Source organism: Malus sylvestris, chromosome 4 (assembly GCF_916048215.2).
Source record: "Malus sylvestris chromosome 4, drMalSylv7.2, whole genome shotgun sequence".
Lineage (NCBI taxonomy): Eukaryota > Viridiplantae > Streptophyta > Magnoliopsida > Rosales > Rosaceae > Malus > Malus sylvestris.
In genome coordinates this window covers 16190684-16206680 of record NC_062263.1, presented here as the reverse complement: position 1 = coordinate 16206680, position 15997 = coordinate 16190684, and the positions used below count along the sequence as shown (strand labels likewise).

General features: G+C 36.3%; 1 pseudogene; it reads right to left on the bottom strand.

Annotated features, from left to right (window-relative positions):
• Positions 1-9808: 9808 nt before the first annotated feature.
• LOC126620032 (protein SMALL AUXIN UP-REGULATED RNA 10-like) lies at positions 9809-15997 on the bottom strand (annotated as a pseudogene).

Here is a 15997-nt window from a genome sequence, read left to right as displayed (position 1 = left end):
TAGTCTAACACGTTATGTTGCTCTAGTCCTACAAAGTAAGGTCAAAATTAGTGACTATTGTTGTGTCATCTATTCGTGTGATGTTGAGAATCAATTGTAAATCAAAACCAAAAGATATGTATTTTAGTTTTCGCTCCACATTTTCCATCTCGCATTGTAGTTTTTCCTACCTGCAAGGGCTTATTGTTGCTTTTCCTACCTACAATGAGCGATCGAACAACTTTTGAGAAATCAGTGACTATTGTTGTGTCATTTTTTCCTGCCATTCGTAACCATTATGAATCACATTTTACCTTATGTTACTATGAGCATTTTACCACACAATTCAAAAGAAATTTTACTAATGACTTCAAAGGTTGGGAATTATCATACACTTATAGTTGACAATCAAGTGGCTTGTATTAGCAATCATCGTTGTGGTAGCTCTAGACTTTGCTTAAAATGATTACATACTATTAATTCAACCACATGAAACCTTATGATCATATCTCTACTTTGCACATGCAAACCCTTTCTTACCTTAGGTGACCACTAGGTTCACTAGTTATGGGTTAATCTCGAGGAAAACTTAGCAAGGTTCTAAAAAACGCTAGGAGTTGGTCGGGCAACAGGTTGGGGCCTAGCACCTAGGATGCTAGGCGGTGATAAGGCGGGGGCCTAGGCGAACTAGGCGGATTTAAGTGAATTTATTACATATTGTTTAAATAAGTGCCTATTTATATTTAAAAAACACATAATTGTATTAGGATACATAAATTGCATAATAAAATGACATATAGATTATATAATATTAGAACATATTGAAAATATGGAGAACAAGCATATAATGGGTGTTCACGCAAATAACAAGTCTTTCTTACATTCTATTGAAAAAATAAAATGCAAAATGAAAATTTATCAATTTTCTGTCTAAGTGGGACTTGCCACCTAGGCGGGTTTAGGCAGGTTTAGGCGGGCTAAGCGGATGCTTAAGTGGGTCTAGACGCTATTTTTTAATTTTCAAATGCCTAGAGACTAATTGGGCCGGTGGCTAACCGCCTAGACGACGCTAAGCGGGAATTTTTAGAACAAAGCGTGCAACTAGATAATATTCTCCATTATTTTATCCTGGGATAGAGAAGTTTGTTTTCTTTCATTTATCTCAGATTGAACTTTCTAGTTCAACATCTTGAGTTGGTGGAGGTGGAATAAACTCAAGGATAGAACTATGGCCGGACGACTTCACCAAAAATGCAAGTTATCGTACGTAAGTCAAAGGTTCCGTCTCAAAACACATTATCAGTAAGGGTAATACTCCTTATAAACTCATGTAATGTTTTTTTTTTTTTTTTTTTTTTTAAACTTTCCGACCTGCAAACAACTCACATCCTCACATTCTCAAGGTCCAAATAGATAGGGTCCCATCAATAACACTTGAATATGTAAAGAACCTCCTAATTATGAAAAGGAAATGAACAAACCCCTAATTAAGAAGTTATAATATGAACACGATTAGAATATTCCTTCTCCTTCCTAATATCGAATTAATATAAAGCAACAAAAAACTTGAAAACGGAGCATTTGGCTGGAATTTTCCAATGTCAGGACCATTAGTCCATTCTCATTGTAGAATTATGACTCCTTGTTTAATATGTGGCAAATATTGCACTATATATAGGTTATGTTTATTTCTATTTAAGTAGGAATCTTACACTAATTACAATAGAAAATTACATTCTTATAATACATGCTATAATTACATAGAGGATTCCAAATTAATTAAGTCTATTCTAACACCCCGACAAACTGTACGAGCCTAATCGGACAAGTTTGGAGAAAAGGAGGCCATGACAAGGCAGATGAAGAGCCTTGGTGAGAAGATTAGCCGGTTGATCAATAAAGATAATATAACAAACACAATGACTACGAATGACAACTTTTTCATGAACAAAGTCACAATGAAGTTTGACGTGTCACGTGTGAGCATGATGAACTTGGTTAATACCAAGATAAGTGGCATTCAAATTATCACAATGTATTAAAATAGGAATAGACAAGCGAGCACCAAGCTCACGAACAAGACAGCAAATCCAAGTGGCCTTAGCACACACATGAGCTAAGGAGCGATACTCGGATTCAATACTAGAGCGGGAAACTGTGGGTTGCTTTTTGGAGCACCAAGATATGAGATTAGAAGCCAGATAAATAAGATAGCCAGTAGTGAAGCACCGAGTATCTAGAAAAACATGCCCAATCGACATCTGAATAAGCAGAGAGGGTAGCAGAAGCAGTTTGAGGATGCAGATGAAAGCCGAAGGGTGAAGTACCTTTAGCATAATGAAGAATCTCCTTAGCAGCTACCATGTGAGTAGTGCAAGGAGAACTCATATATTGGGCAACTATGTTGACAGCAAAGAATATATTAGGACAAGTAAGAGTAGGATATTGCAGAGAACCAACTAACTCACGAAAAGCAGTAGGAAAGGCAATCAGAGAACCATTAGTAGCAATGAGAGCCACCTTGGCAGTAAGGTGAGTCGAGGCCAGCTTACACGAAACTATATCAAACTTTGTAAGAAGATCATTGACATATTTGAGTTGATGTACGTGAATACCAGTAGAGTCATGAGAAAATAACTAGGGGAACTGAGATCCTTGATGTCAAACTGCTGGCCAAAAAGAGTGACAAACTGAGTAAGTAGAGTTGAAGAGCTACCAGCGACCACAACCTCATCCACATAAAGAAGCAAATAAATAGTGTGGTGAAGACGTTAAAAAATAAAAAAGAGATGAGTCAACAGAACTCGAAGTGAACCCAATGGATAAAAGAAAGAAACAAATCTAGTGAAATCAAGCGCGTGGAACCTTTGTAAGAACATATAGGGACTTGTGAAGATGACATACATGATAAGGACGAGTAAGATTAACGAAGGCAGGAGGTTGAGCCATGTAGACATCTTCCTGAAGAAACCCATGAAGAAAAGCATTTTTAACATCCAGTTGACGTAACGGCCAACAACTAAACTAAGAACAGTGCAAATAGTAAGAAGTTCAACTACAAGACTAAATGTCTCGATATAGTCAATACCTGGTCTCTGATAAAGTCATTTCGCCACTAAACAAGCTTTGTACGGATCAACAGAACCATTAGGATAACACTTGATTCGAAAGGCCCACTTGCAACCAGCGATGTTCTAACCAAACTGAGGATGAACAAGTGACCAAGTATGATTACACAAGAGAGCATTAATTTCCTCTGTCATGGCTTGCCTCCATTGTGGGTGTTTAGATGCCCGAGAAAAACAATTAGGTTCGTCCGTTTTCAAGAGACACTAAAAGAGCATGCAGAAGTAGATACCGTACGGTGTCATCAGTGCAGTTTTTAGATTTAATGATCCCATCACAAAGGCGGGTGACCATGGCAGATGAGTAGAGGTAGTAGATGCATGAGATACGGTAAGCATGGCAGGAAATGATGTTGTAGAAGGAGCAATGTGGATATGCGTGGGCCCAGAGGCAAATGGTGGAAAGGTTGGGCCATATGCAGACCCAGTAAAGACAAAAGTAGATTGCTTGGCAGTGGGTGTTGGTCTGAAGCAGAAATAAGCATAGGCCCTGAGATTAGCAAAGGTGTGTTGGGCTGGGGCCTGGACCCTGGGTCTTGATGTTAGTATGGGCCCAGAAGCATAGTGGGTTGGCTGGGAAGGGTCCAGCGAGTGGCGTGAGAATCGTGCAGCAACAGAGGATGGGCCACAGGTGAAATAGGGCTTGGAACAACATGGGTTTTGGCAAAGGAAGATGAAGTGTGTGGGCTGTGCGGAGGGGTGGAATACTAGGCTTCAAAATCAAGCCCAAAAAACGATCCTTTTGAGGTATGGCATGCACAAAATATTCGTACACGCCAGAGACGATCACAGGGGCATGAGGCTGAATAGGTGGTGTGTTGGCTTTGTGACGAGGTTGAATGGACCTTTGCAACAAATAGGTGTAGTAGCTTGGGTAATTGATGGTTCCTTGTACCCTGTAAAACATGAAACATGGAAATCACTATAAAGAAAAGATGACTCGTTAAAAATAACATGACGGGACACATAGACACAACCAATGGAGGGATCAAGACAACAATAATCTTTATGTTGAGTAATATAACCAAGAAAGACACAGGTTTAGAATGACTCTCTAACTTGTGAGCAACATACGGTTCTATATGAGAAAAACATAGACAACCAAAGACACAAAGATGAGAATAAGTGGGAAGATAACCAAATAGAACGTGACAAGGAGTGGTCTAATCTAAAACGGGTGTGGGAAGGAGATTAATAAGATGAATGTAGTGAGAGCCGCTTCAACCCACAAGGTGTGAGGTAAGCTGACAGTGTGGAGAAGAGATCGAATAAGAGTGGCAATGTGGGGATGTTTCCGTTTAGCAAAACCATTTTGTTGTAGGGTGTGGGGACAAGAATAGTGTTGTTCAATGTCATTTTCCTGACAAAAGGTAGAAAAGGATTGATTAACTTTCTGTGCCACAGTCACTTTGAAGGACCATAATAGTGGCATGAAACATGTTACGGATCATGGCAACAAAACTTTAAAATATCAAGGACCTCATATTTTTGTTTCATAGGATAAATCCAGGAATAGCGGGAAAAATCATCAATGAAAAGTACATAATAACGAAGACTACTGATAGAAGTAACCACAAACATTCACACATCATAATGAATAATATAAAAAAAGGAAGAACCACATATATTAGTATTGGAATACAAAGGTAATTGGGTGGACTTACTAAGGGCATATGCTGTACAAAAAGACTTATCAACCTTGATAGTAGAATCCAAACTAGAACAAAAACGAGGCATAACAGATGACCAACATGTTGATGCCAAGTGATGGAAGAGATAGCAGCATAAGCTTGAAGGACTGCAGAAGCGGTGGAAGACAAAGAGTAAAGCCCATCTTTACAAGGTCCTAAAACAGCGAATTGGGCTGAGAAAAGGCTGCGGAAGTGGGCTGCTAAGTTGGTGGGGAAAAGACTGTGGAAGTGGGCCAACAACAGTAAAAGGCTGAGGTGCATTGGTAAAAGGCGGCTGGTGATGGAGGCCATAACTTACGCATAATGTAGGCCAGAACTAATGCTAAAGCACAAGAAGGAGAAAAAGGTAATGGATGTGACGCAGAAGAGAATGGGTTTGGGTGTTTATTTTTGTTGGTTTGGTTGTATGGGATGGGATGCAACGTGGATGAGAACCGAAGGAAGAAACTACAAAGCCTAATTACCCCTAAACCTCAATTGGTGGACGACAAAAGTTCGCTGTTGGTTTTGTTGTTGGTTTGTGGTGGACGTGAGAAGAAACGCTATGACGTAGAGAGAAAAACTAGACGATTGATACCATGTATTAGGCCTGGCAAATGGGTTGTGTCTGTCGTGTTCGTGTAACACCTGTTATCTTAACATATCGTGTAGTGTCACACCTGTTATCTTAACAGGTCCTTAACAGGTCGGGTCACTTTACCCAACGGATAAAGTGACCTGACCCGTTAAGAAAAATATATATTTTTCTTAAATTTGCACATACTACACATTGCCACATAAATATTATTTCAAAACATTAAAACACATTTATTGTTTAAGTACTACATCTACACTCGAAAATAAAAGTCTAATGAAAAAACATTCATACGCTACTAGTCCATTACAAAATATTAAATGTGCAAGGATATTACAATATATAATTTGCAAAACTTCACAAAAACAGTTACGTTTTAACTCTAAAGTTCAATAATTGGCCAAGGGATTCTTCGCAAGTTTAGACCAACAATTGCCTAGACCAAATACTTAATCTGGTTACGTAGGTAGCTTGCAAGTTGCAATATGTAACCAAACAGTTGTGATTATTATTTATAGCAAATAGATCAGCACAACATTTGCTCTAATGACTATTCAAAATCTCGTCGATTCAAAATCCCTAATTCAGAGTTCCTATTCAAAATCCCTAATTTAGAAACCTTAATTTCAGAAAATCCTAATTCCAAAAGCCCTAATTTAGAAACCCTAATTTCAGAAATTCCTAATTCGAAAAGCCCTAATTCAGAAACCCTTGAGTTTATTGCAGGAATTTCTTACCTTGTATAGTGAGGAGGAGTGCGGACTGAGACCGAGAGCTCGATTCAGGAGCCGGATTTGGGTGGTACTGGAATGGATAGTGGGTGAAACGGTGAAGTCGCAATTTAGGTGAGGAGTGAGGACTAACAGAGTGACTGAGTGAGGGTGACAGTCTGGGTGAGGTCGAGGACGACGAGGAGGGTGAGCCGGTGAGGTCACTGTGACTGAGGTGAGGGTGAGGCACCGCGTGAGGTCGATCGAGAGAGACAGAGAGAATGATTTGAGTCTCTGAGTTAATGAGAGAGAAGAGAATGATAGCCTACAATGGACGGCTGAGATTAAATCTTAGTCATCAATTTTTTAAATTTAATTTAATATATATAGATATATATATAATTATTATAGTTTTTAGGGGTATGAAATTGTTAAATTAATATATATAATTATTATAGTTTATTCATACTTTCATTAATCCACTAGTGTAAATATTTTAAATTGAAGATCGAATTGATTCATTGTATTCATATAGGGTCAAGGAGTGTAGCTGTAAAAAATCATCAAAATCAAAGTTAAAATAACTGTTAAATCGTGATTTTTTGTTTTATAACCGTCGAAAAGTTTTGTCCCGTTACTTGATCTCTGAATGTTTGTTTCTTGCAATTTTTGGCGTATACGATCTCGAAGTATATACAAACATGTTTGATGGTTGGATCGTTGAAACTAGTTTTGTAAAATGCGTATCTCATTAAAACAATAGATTCACTAACACTTAAAAGTTTATTCATACTTTTATTAAGTATAACATAAGATTTTATGGTATCCACTAGAATAAATATTTTAAATTGAAGATCAAATTGATTCATTGTATTCCTATAGGGTCAAGGAGTGTAGCTGTTAAAAATCATCAAAATCAGAGTTAAAATAACCGTTAAATCGTGATTTTTCATTTTATAACCGTAAAAAAGTTTTGTCCTATTCTTGATTTTTGAATGTTTGTTTTTTGCAATTTTTGGCATATATGATCTCGAAGTATATACAAACATGTTTGACGGTTGGATCATTGAAACTAGTTTTGTAGAATGCGTATCCCATCAAAATAATAGACTCACTAACACTTAAGAATTTATTCATATTTTCATTAAGTATAACAAAAGATTTTATGGTATCCACTAGTGTAAATATTTTAAATTGAAGATCAAATTCATTCATTGTATTCATATAGGTTCAAAGAGTGTAGCTGTAAAAAATCATCAAAATCGGAGTTAAAATAACCGTTAAATCGTGATTTTTTGTTTTATAACCATCGAAAAGTTTTATCCCGTTAATTGATCTTTGAATGTTTGTTTTTTTTCTTTTTTTGGTGTATGCGATCTCGAAATATATACAAATATGTTTGACAATTGGATCATTGAAACTAGTTTCGTAGAATGCTTATCCATCAAAATAATAGACTCACTAACACTTAAGAGTTTATTCATACTTTCATTAAGTATAACATAAGATTTTGTAGTATCCACTAGTGTAATTATTTTAAATTGAAGATCAAATTCATTCATTGCATTCATATAGGGTCAAGGAGTGTAGCTGTAAAAAATCATCAAAATCGGAGTTAAAATAACCGTTAAATCGTGATTTTTCGTTTTATAACCGTCAAAAAGTTTTGTCCCGTTCTTGATTTTTGAATGTTTGTTTTTTGCAATTTTTGGCGTATACGATCTCGAAGTATATACATACATGTTTGACGGTTGGATCGTTGAAACTAGTTTCGTACAATGCATATCCCATCAAAACAATAGATTCACTAACACTTAAGAGTTTATTCATACTTTCATTAAGTATAACATAAGTAGTGTAAATATTTTAAATTGAAGATCGAATTCATTCATTGTATTTATATAGGATCAAGGAGTGTAGTTATAAAAAATAATCAAAATCGGAGTTAAAATAACCGTTAAAACGTGATTTTTCGTTTTATAACCATTGAAAAGTTTTGTTCGGTTACTTGATCTCTGAATGTTTGTTTTTTGTGATTTTTTGCTGATGCAATCTCGAAGCATATACAAACAAGTTTGACGGTTGGATCGTTGCAATTAGTTTCGTATAATTCGTATACCATCAAGTTCAATGGTATATGTGTGTGTATATATATATGTATGTATGTATATATTTTATTAAGTAGATTTAAATATATTTTTTTTTGTACATATAATTATTATATTAAATTAAGTAGATTTAAATATATTTATTTTGTACATATAATTATTATAGTTAATTTAATATATATATATATATATATAATTATTATAGTATTTTTTAGGGTTATAAAATTATTAAATTAATATTCTACTTATCGTGTTACCCACGTATATACTCAAACCAACCTGTTATCTTAAAAGGTGTTTATCGGGTTACCCGATAACGACCCAATTCGTTATCGTGTCGATCCGAACACCTGTTAATTTCGTGTCGTGTCGTGTTGGGTTATCGGGTCGTGTCAAGAATTGCCGGGCCTACCATGTATATAAGGTTATGTTAATCTCTATTTAAGTAGGAATCGTACATTAAATACAGTAGGAAATTACGTTCTATAATATAAAACGAAAAGGAAGAAGAAAGGAACCAAACTTCTTGGTATATCTGGCCAAACACGGCATAAAATACTCCAATGCGTTTCTAAGTACAAATTTGTGTTACTAAAATCAAGAATTATCCAATTCAAGTGCTGTAATGTTCGAATTTCTAGTGAGTGTCCAAATGCTACTCACTAAGCGTTTGAACGCTCTCTCGCTCACATTGTGCATTGGAGAATTGATAACAACCACCTGGTGGTACAGGTTTTCGTTTGTTACAAGTTACAACCGGAGTATCAAACTCTTAACATGACTTGTAAATCCCGACTTATTTTCCAAGTCATCTTAACATGACTTAAAAATCCTGACTTATCTTCCAAGACAACACGGCAGTACCCTTTTTTTTTTTTTTGTCACAATGAAAGAGAATCAAACTCTTGACTTAACTTTCTCCTAACTTATCTCCTAAGTCAGTGGCGTAGCTATAAATAAATTTACATTAATGGGGCCACAAACAATAAGTTTCCTAAAACTAAATATAGTTTTATTTATAATTAGTAACTACATGTTCATATTTTAGAACGCCGTATCACAATATCGTTATCAATAGAATCAAATACATTTTTGATTATATATAACCAAGTTATCATTAAACCATTGATTTCTATTCATTTTTCATTTTATACAACCAAGTTATCATTCAATCATTAATCTTTCATATGATGTGAATTCTTTACAATATTGATCACTTAAAAAGCTCTCCATGTTTAGGAAAGGTTGTAGTTTCGGTATGTTTTAATTAAAAAATTATTAATAAATGGTCTCTCAGTTTTGTTTGCCTTGGCTACCATATGAGCCATAGAAAAATTCAAAGAAGAGATATTTGAAGTTATAAGAGTCAGCGGCAACCAATACTCCAATGTTGGCTCCGCCATTGCAATCACTCTCTAAAAAAAAATCCTAGTCAACCCACCCTACGTACTTGCCTCAGAAGAAATCATCATTTAAGATTGAATGAATTTTCTCATTATTTCCGTGTAGAAGTTTGTTCTACACTCGGTGCAAGGGAACAAAAATAAATAAATAAATGCATGAATAATCAATTACATAAACTTTGAAAATTACATGAAAATTTGTTCTTTTGAACTGCTAGCTAGTATCCTTGTATAACTGTAAAATTAATATTATTACATGTTCTACTACTCTTCTTCCTCTTGCTGTTTTGTAAAAGGGATTTTTAACTTTAATTCTTTAAGAAAATTGAAATTTAAAATAAATCTGGTGTTAGATTATATATTGATTATAATTCCTTGATGTGTCCTTAATTCAAAATAATCAATGTGCATTTTATTTATGGAAAACTAATGAAAAGAGCTTGAAAACTTTGAGTTTTAATGATAAGGACAAAATAAAGGGTAAAGTGAATAGTACCAGGATTGACTTTTTAGTGTAAAAATGTGGTTTTTCGTTAAAGTGAACAATACCGGGTGCTTTTCGTTAAAGTTCCCTTTTATTTAATTTCTTCCATTAAATATTTAAATTTATTAACATACAAATTTTAATTTATTTTTTGACCAAAAAAGAGTTTTTTAATTTATTAATTTTATCTAACATTCTTCAAACTTGAAAGACTCAATTAATGTACCTATATGTTAGTACCGAAATGTATTATATTGAACTAATGTATTTAAATGTTTGTCACAGCCCGTCCCCAAAATTTCATTTATCGTGGATGTGAAATGACGGAATTGCCCTTAACGGTTGCTAAGGTACGTGTGACATGTTATTTGAATATTGCATACTCTCCTAAATTCTTGGAAATTTTTAAGTGGATTAAAAGTTGTATACAATTTGTGTGGTTAGGGACTTAAAGAATTTTGGAATGTGGTTTGTTTTGGGTGGACCACACACACACACACGGGACACGCACACTCACCCCGTGCCCTCTCTCTCCTCCCTCTCAGTTCACTCTTTCTCTCTCCCTTTCGAGCTTGTACGGACAAGAACCAAACCCCTCAAAACTTCACAGATCAACGTAAAAAAGGTGAGTTCCTTCATCCTTGCAACCTCCTGAATCGATTGGTACTATTTTTAGAACTGGAAACCCTCGAAATCACGTCGAAACCGTAACCCAGTTTGATGTCACTGTTCATGCACACGTGAAATGTTGGTTTTCAGGGAATTCTAAGCCTACAGGGAGCTTAGTGAGGTCCCAAGGAAGCTCGGAGTACTTACTTTGAAGGTTTTGGACGTCAGGATCGCAAGGTTCGAAGTTGGCCGGTTTTCTTGGATTTTCTCCGGTGAGATTTCGTGTGTTTTTTAGCCTTAAATTAGTACATCGTGATTCTACATGCTTAGGGCTTCATTTTGGTATAAATTGCGAAAAAAATGGTTGAGAATTGACGGAGAATAAGAAGTTTGAAAATAACCCAGAAACTGGCGACTTTTCCGTCGCCGGCGAAACCAGTCCGGCGACTGGAGGTAGGGGATGACGCGCGTGGGGGTGCGTATGTCCATGCCATTTTTGGCGCGTGAGGGCGTGTGATAGATCCAAATTTTTTTTTAAAAATACCTCGACGTCCGTGACGTTGAGTAGGTCACTGTGGTATATTCATATACCCAAATTGAGCATCGTATGAGAAGTTATTACGTATTGTTGGTTGTGTGCTTTAAAATAACGTTTTTATAGTTGTTTCGCATATAGGTGAGACCTATCCCGAGGACGAGCGCGTTCAAGGGCGTCACGGGGGTTAAGACCCTTCGACATACCAGTGAGTGGGCAGTTATTTTCTGTTTATACCTATATACTACTGATTTTTCCCAAAAATTGAATTTAAATGGAAGTATGTTTTAAAATGCCATGCATACATAATATATGATGTGATTTGTGGACGCACAGGTGAGTATCATGTGAGTTTTATGTTGTTCATATAGTTTATTATTTGATGTGATTTGTGTTGAGAGCTCATAACCTGCACCCTTGGTGTTAGTGCTTATATTATTCACCCCGCACCACACGCTCACCTTGGATCCAAGTAGGTGCATGTCGAATAGACCATTAGAGGTGGTTCCGACATGTCGTACAGACCATTAGAGGTGGTTTCGACTTGTAGGTGACTTTAGATTATTATACAGCTGTTGATGAGAGAAGCACTAGAGCGTATTCTTACACCATTCTTGTCGTACAAACTACTTCAGGTAGTTCCGATTTATGTGCAGAGTAGTGTCGTATAGGTCACAGTGGTGACTCCGGTTGGGTTGGATATTGAGCTATAGAATTAACTGTACATGACAGCTGCAGGGTCTTCGGTTGATTCATTATTTCACCCGTTATATTGATGCATCCTTATCATGTTTGAAGCATAGCATGGCATATTCCTTGAAAAGTGTTAAAGACTTGTGATTTGAGTTTTACTGTTTTATATGGTTATATATATACTATTTTTCTGGGAAAGTATACAGGTTTTACAGTGAGGGGTTAGAAGTGTTGTTAAATGAAATATTTTCGAAAAGCTTTGTTTTACTAACCCACTCAATCTTGTTTTGCGCCCCTCCAGGTTCTAGTTAGCAGTGTTAGTGGCCCACGAGGATTCCCACGGCGTACTGACAGACTACTTAAATATAGGACTCACCTTCAGGTGTTGTAATGGTCCTACTTGATTGCACTTAGTACTTATACTTTGAATATGTGTGTTTCACACTTAAACTCACTCTAGCATGTTAGTTGGATATTATTGCTAGTAGTTGGTTTTTATTCCTTCGTATTTCTTTTATCTTTTGCTTCCGCATCGCACTTTTAGTTACGTCACGCCCACGTGACGGCCAGCACACCTTGATTCTAGGATCGGGGTGTGTTAGTTTGGTATCAGAGCGTAGGTTTGCAGTCATGTATATATTGTGAATGCTCTAATGCTCTTTTGATGTCTTCTGTCAGAACCATGCCGCCTCGTAGGGAATCACGTCGTGCTCTTGAGCCTAATTTCCTTGATATAACTCAATTAGGGGAAGCGATGGCCCATGCCTTTCAGACTGTAATCCGTCCTCCTCAAAGAACACCCCTGGAGACTATGTACAATCTGAAATTAAACCACTTCATGGGTAATGAGGGTCATGAAGGGGCAGAAAAGTGGTTAGACCATATTGAGAAGACCTTTCAGGTGATGCAGAGTCAAAGGAATCTTCCTGCTAGTAGATGGGTCGAGACCACTACTTGGTTTTTAGGACGAGAGCCAGCAGCTTGGTGGGTAAATCAAACTCAGTTTATGTCACCTGAAGCGGCAACTGATTGGGAAGTATTCAAAGAGAATTTTAAGAAAAGATTTGTTCCCCCGGAGTACATTGATCGTAAGAAGCAGGAGTTCACTCAATTGAAGCAAAAGAATATGTCGGCGCATGAGTATTACAGGAAGTTTACAGACTTATCCCGCTATAATCCTGATACAGTTGGTAATCTGGTAGAGATGCTTTGCCGTTTTAAGCAGGGAACTAAGAGGAAATGGTGGACGTTCACTAGTGCGATTCCTTGCACCACTTACCTTGAGTTTTCTGAGATTTTGGTTCGGATGGAGGATTCCAAAAATCTTCATAGTGATAGTGAGGAAGATGAAGATAAGAATGATAATCAGAAGAAAGATGACAGGGGTAAAGGTATCTCCACTCATAGACCCCGTAAGACACAAAATTTCAAGAGAAGTGGAGCGAGCTCGAGTTCTTCCAGCAGAGGATTTAGTGTCACAAGCCCGAGAAGAGGTGGAAGATTTACTGGTGGACCCAGGTTTCAGAGACAGAGAGACTTTGGTGGTGCTGATGGTTCAGATCCTCCGTTGTGCCACCGTTGTAATTTCAGACATCATGGAGAGTGTAGGAGAAGTGGCGGTGGTTACTACACTTGTGGACAGATGGGACATAGAGCTGCTCAGTGTCCCCAGATTCAGCAGGGGCCTCAGCAGTCTGCTATGCCACCTCTAGAGCCGATTCAGCAGAACTTTGGATTAGGCAGTTATGGTGATGCTGCTCCCTATGCTTCCGGGAAAGTATACAGGTTTTACAGTGAGGGGTTAGAAGTGTTGTTAAATGAAATATTTTCGAAAAGCTTTGTTGTACTGACCCACTCAATCTTGTTTTGCGCCCCTCCAGGTTCTAGTTAGCAGTGTTGGTGGCCCATGAGGATTCCCATGGCGTACTGACAGACTACTTAAATGTAGGACTCACCTTCGGGTTTGTAATGGTCCTACTTGACTACACTTAGTACTTATGCTCTGAATATGTGTGTTTCACACTTAAACTCACTCTAGCATGTTAGTTGGATATTATTGCTAGTAGTTGGTTTTTATTCCTTTGTATTTCTTTTATCTTTTGCTTTCGCATCGCACTTTTGGTTACGTCATGCCCACGTGACGGCTAGCACACCTTGATTTTAGGATCGGGGTGTGTCAATGTTAGTATTGAAATGTATGTACTAAAATATATGCACCAAAATATATTATATTAAATTAATGTATCTAAATGTGTGTACCGAAATATATGCATCGAAATGTTAGTACCGAAATGTATTATATTGAATTAATGTACCTAAATGTTTATATCGAAATGTGTGTACCTAAATATATGCACCAAAATATATTATAATGATTTTAATGTACCTAAATGAAGAAGAATGTACATCAAAATATATTGTATAACAAAAATTAGTTTATCTAAATGTTTACAACAAAATATATTACGATAAATGAAATGAAAATGAAAGTTATAATGAAATAAAATTAATACATTAAAAATTAGGAAGAAAAAGAGAAATAATTAAAAAATCAAAATATAATTAATAAATGAGGTTATTAATGTATCAAGGGACTAAAATTAGATTTTGATCTTACTCGTGATTTTAATCTAAAAGTTCTCTTTGCCAAAGATTAAAATGAATTCTTCTATTTGTAAAATCTTACTCAATTCCTCGGGCCTGCAAGGAACTGCAAGAGAACCTTTCTAACCAAATCCATACTCTTCCTTGGCCTCTTCCAGTAACCTCAAAAATTCAGATTAACTCAACCACTCCGATATAACCACAAACCTCTCTGCTTCATTCCCCTTGACAGCAAAAACTACAGAGTATCCTTCTTTAACGTCTTCTGGCACCACGGTCGTCACTTCCGATTCGTCATCAAAATCATTGTGACAATGGTGGCGATCGTGAGGGCCTCTAGATGCTAAGGGGGGGTGTAGTCAACTTGAATTTCAGAGGATTTTAAAAGACTTTTTATAAGTGACAGATTTCAAAGGATTTTAATAGATTCAATGATTTTTTATGAATTTTGGCAGATTTATATAGATTTGTATTATAGATTTCCATGGATTTTTATGGATTTCTTAGGATTTCAAAGATTTTAACCTATACAAACTCCTGCCAAATGTTGTTGTAGAGAAGAAAATGGCCAAGTTTGGCTATCGTGAAAATTGTTCTAATTCATGGCCCAAGTTTTGCTTACAATTTGGTAAGAACCATCAGCTCAAATATAATAGTTTGAATGCGACAAGGAAGAAAAGTACTCATGGCAGGGAAGAAAAGTATTCATTGCAGGAATGCATTCTTGGTCTTGTCTTGTTTAGGTAAAGAATCAAATAAAGAGAGAATGGTGAAGGAAATGGAAACAAAATCCAGAAACATAAACAACTTCCATTAAAGCAAAGAATGAGTCAGCTATGACTACTCTAATGAAAAAAAAATGGAAGAGTGAGATTCTGCCATCTTCTATCTAACTCTTCAAAAATTGTTTATGTTTGAGACTGTTCTTTTCACATTCATAGCTGACTCTTGATGCAGATTTCTGATGAATTTGAAAAGAAATCAGTTGATGCCATCTTGAAAACTGTTTTTTTTTTTCTGTTTGAGACTGTTCCTCTTCTATCTATGAATGTGAAAAGAAATCATAGGGGGAAGAGTGAGATTCTTAATGCAATTTGGTATTTATACCATCCACCTTGAAATCCATCAAAATCCCTCTACAATTAAAATCCTAACAAATCTTTAGTATTTTGACTACCCTTAGACTTGTATTGATTTTTTAAAATCATATTTGACTACTCATGGATTTTGTTGTATTCTTTAAAATCCTAAATCTTCATTTGACTACACTATGATTTCAAAATCCTTAAAATCATCTTATAAAATCATGATTGACTACCTTTAGATTTTAAAGTGTATTAAAATCCTACCAAATCCTAATTTGACTACATCCCCTAAGATCGAGAGACTCTTGTGCACTAGCTTTCCGATTACTAGCCTGAGCATCAGCAAGCCTCAATCCTCGGCTTTCTTCGACGAATATCTGTTCTTCTTGGTAGACAT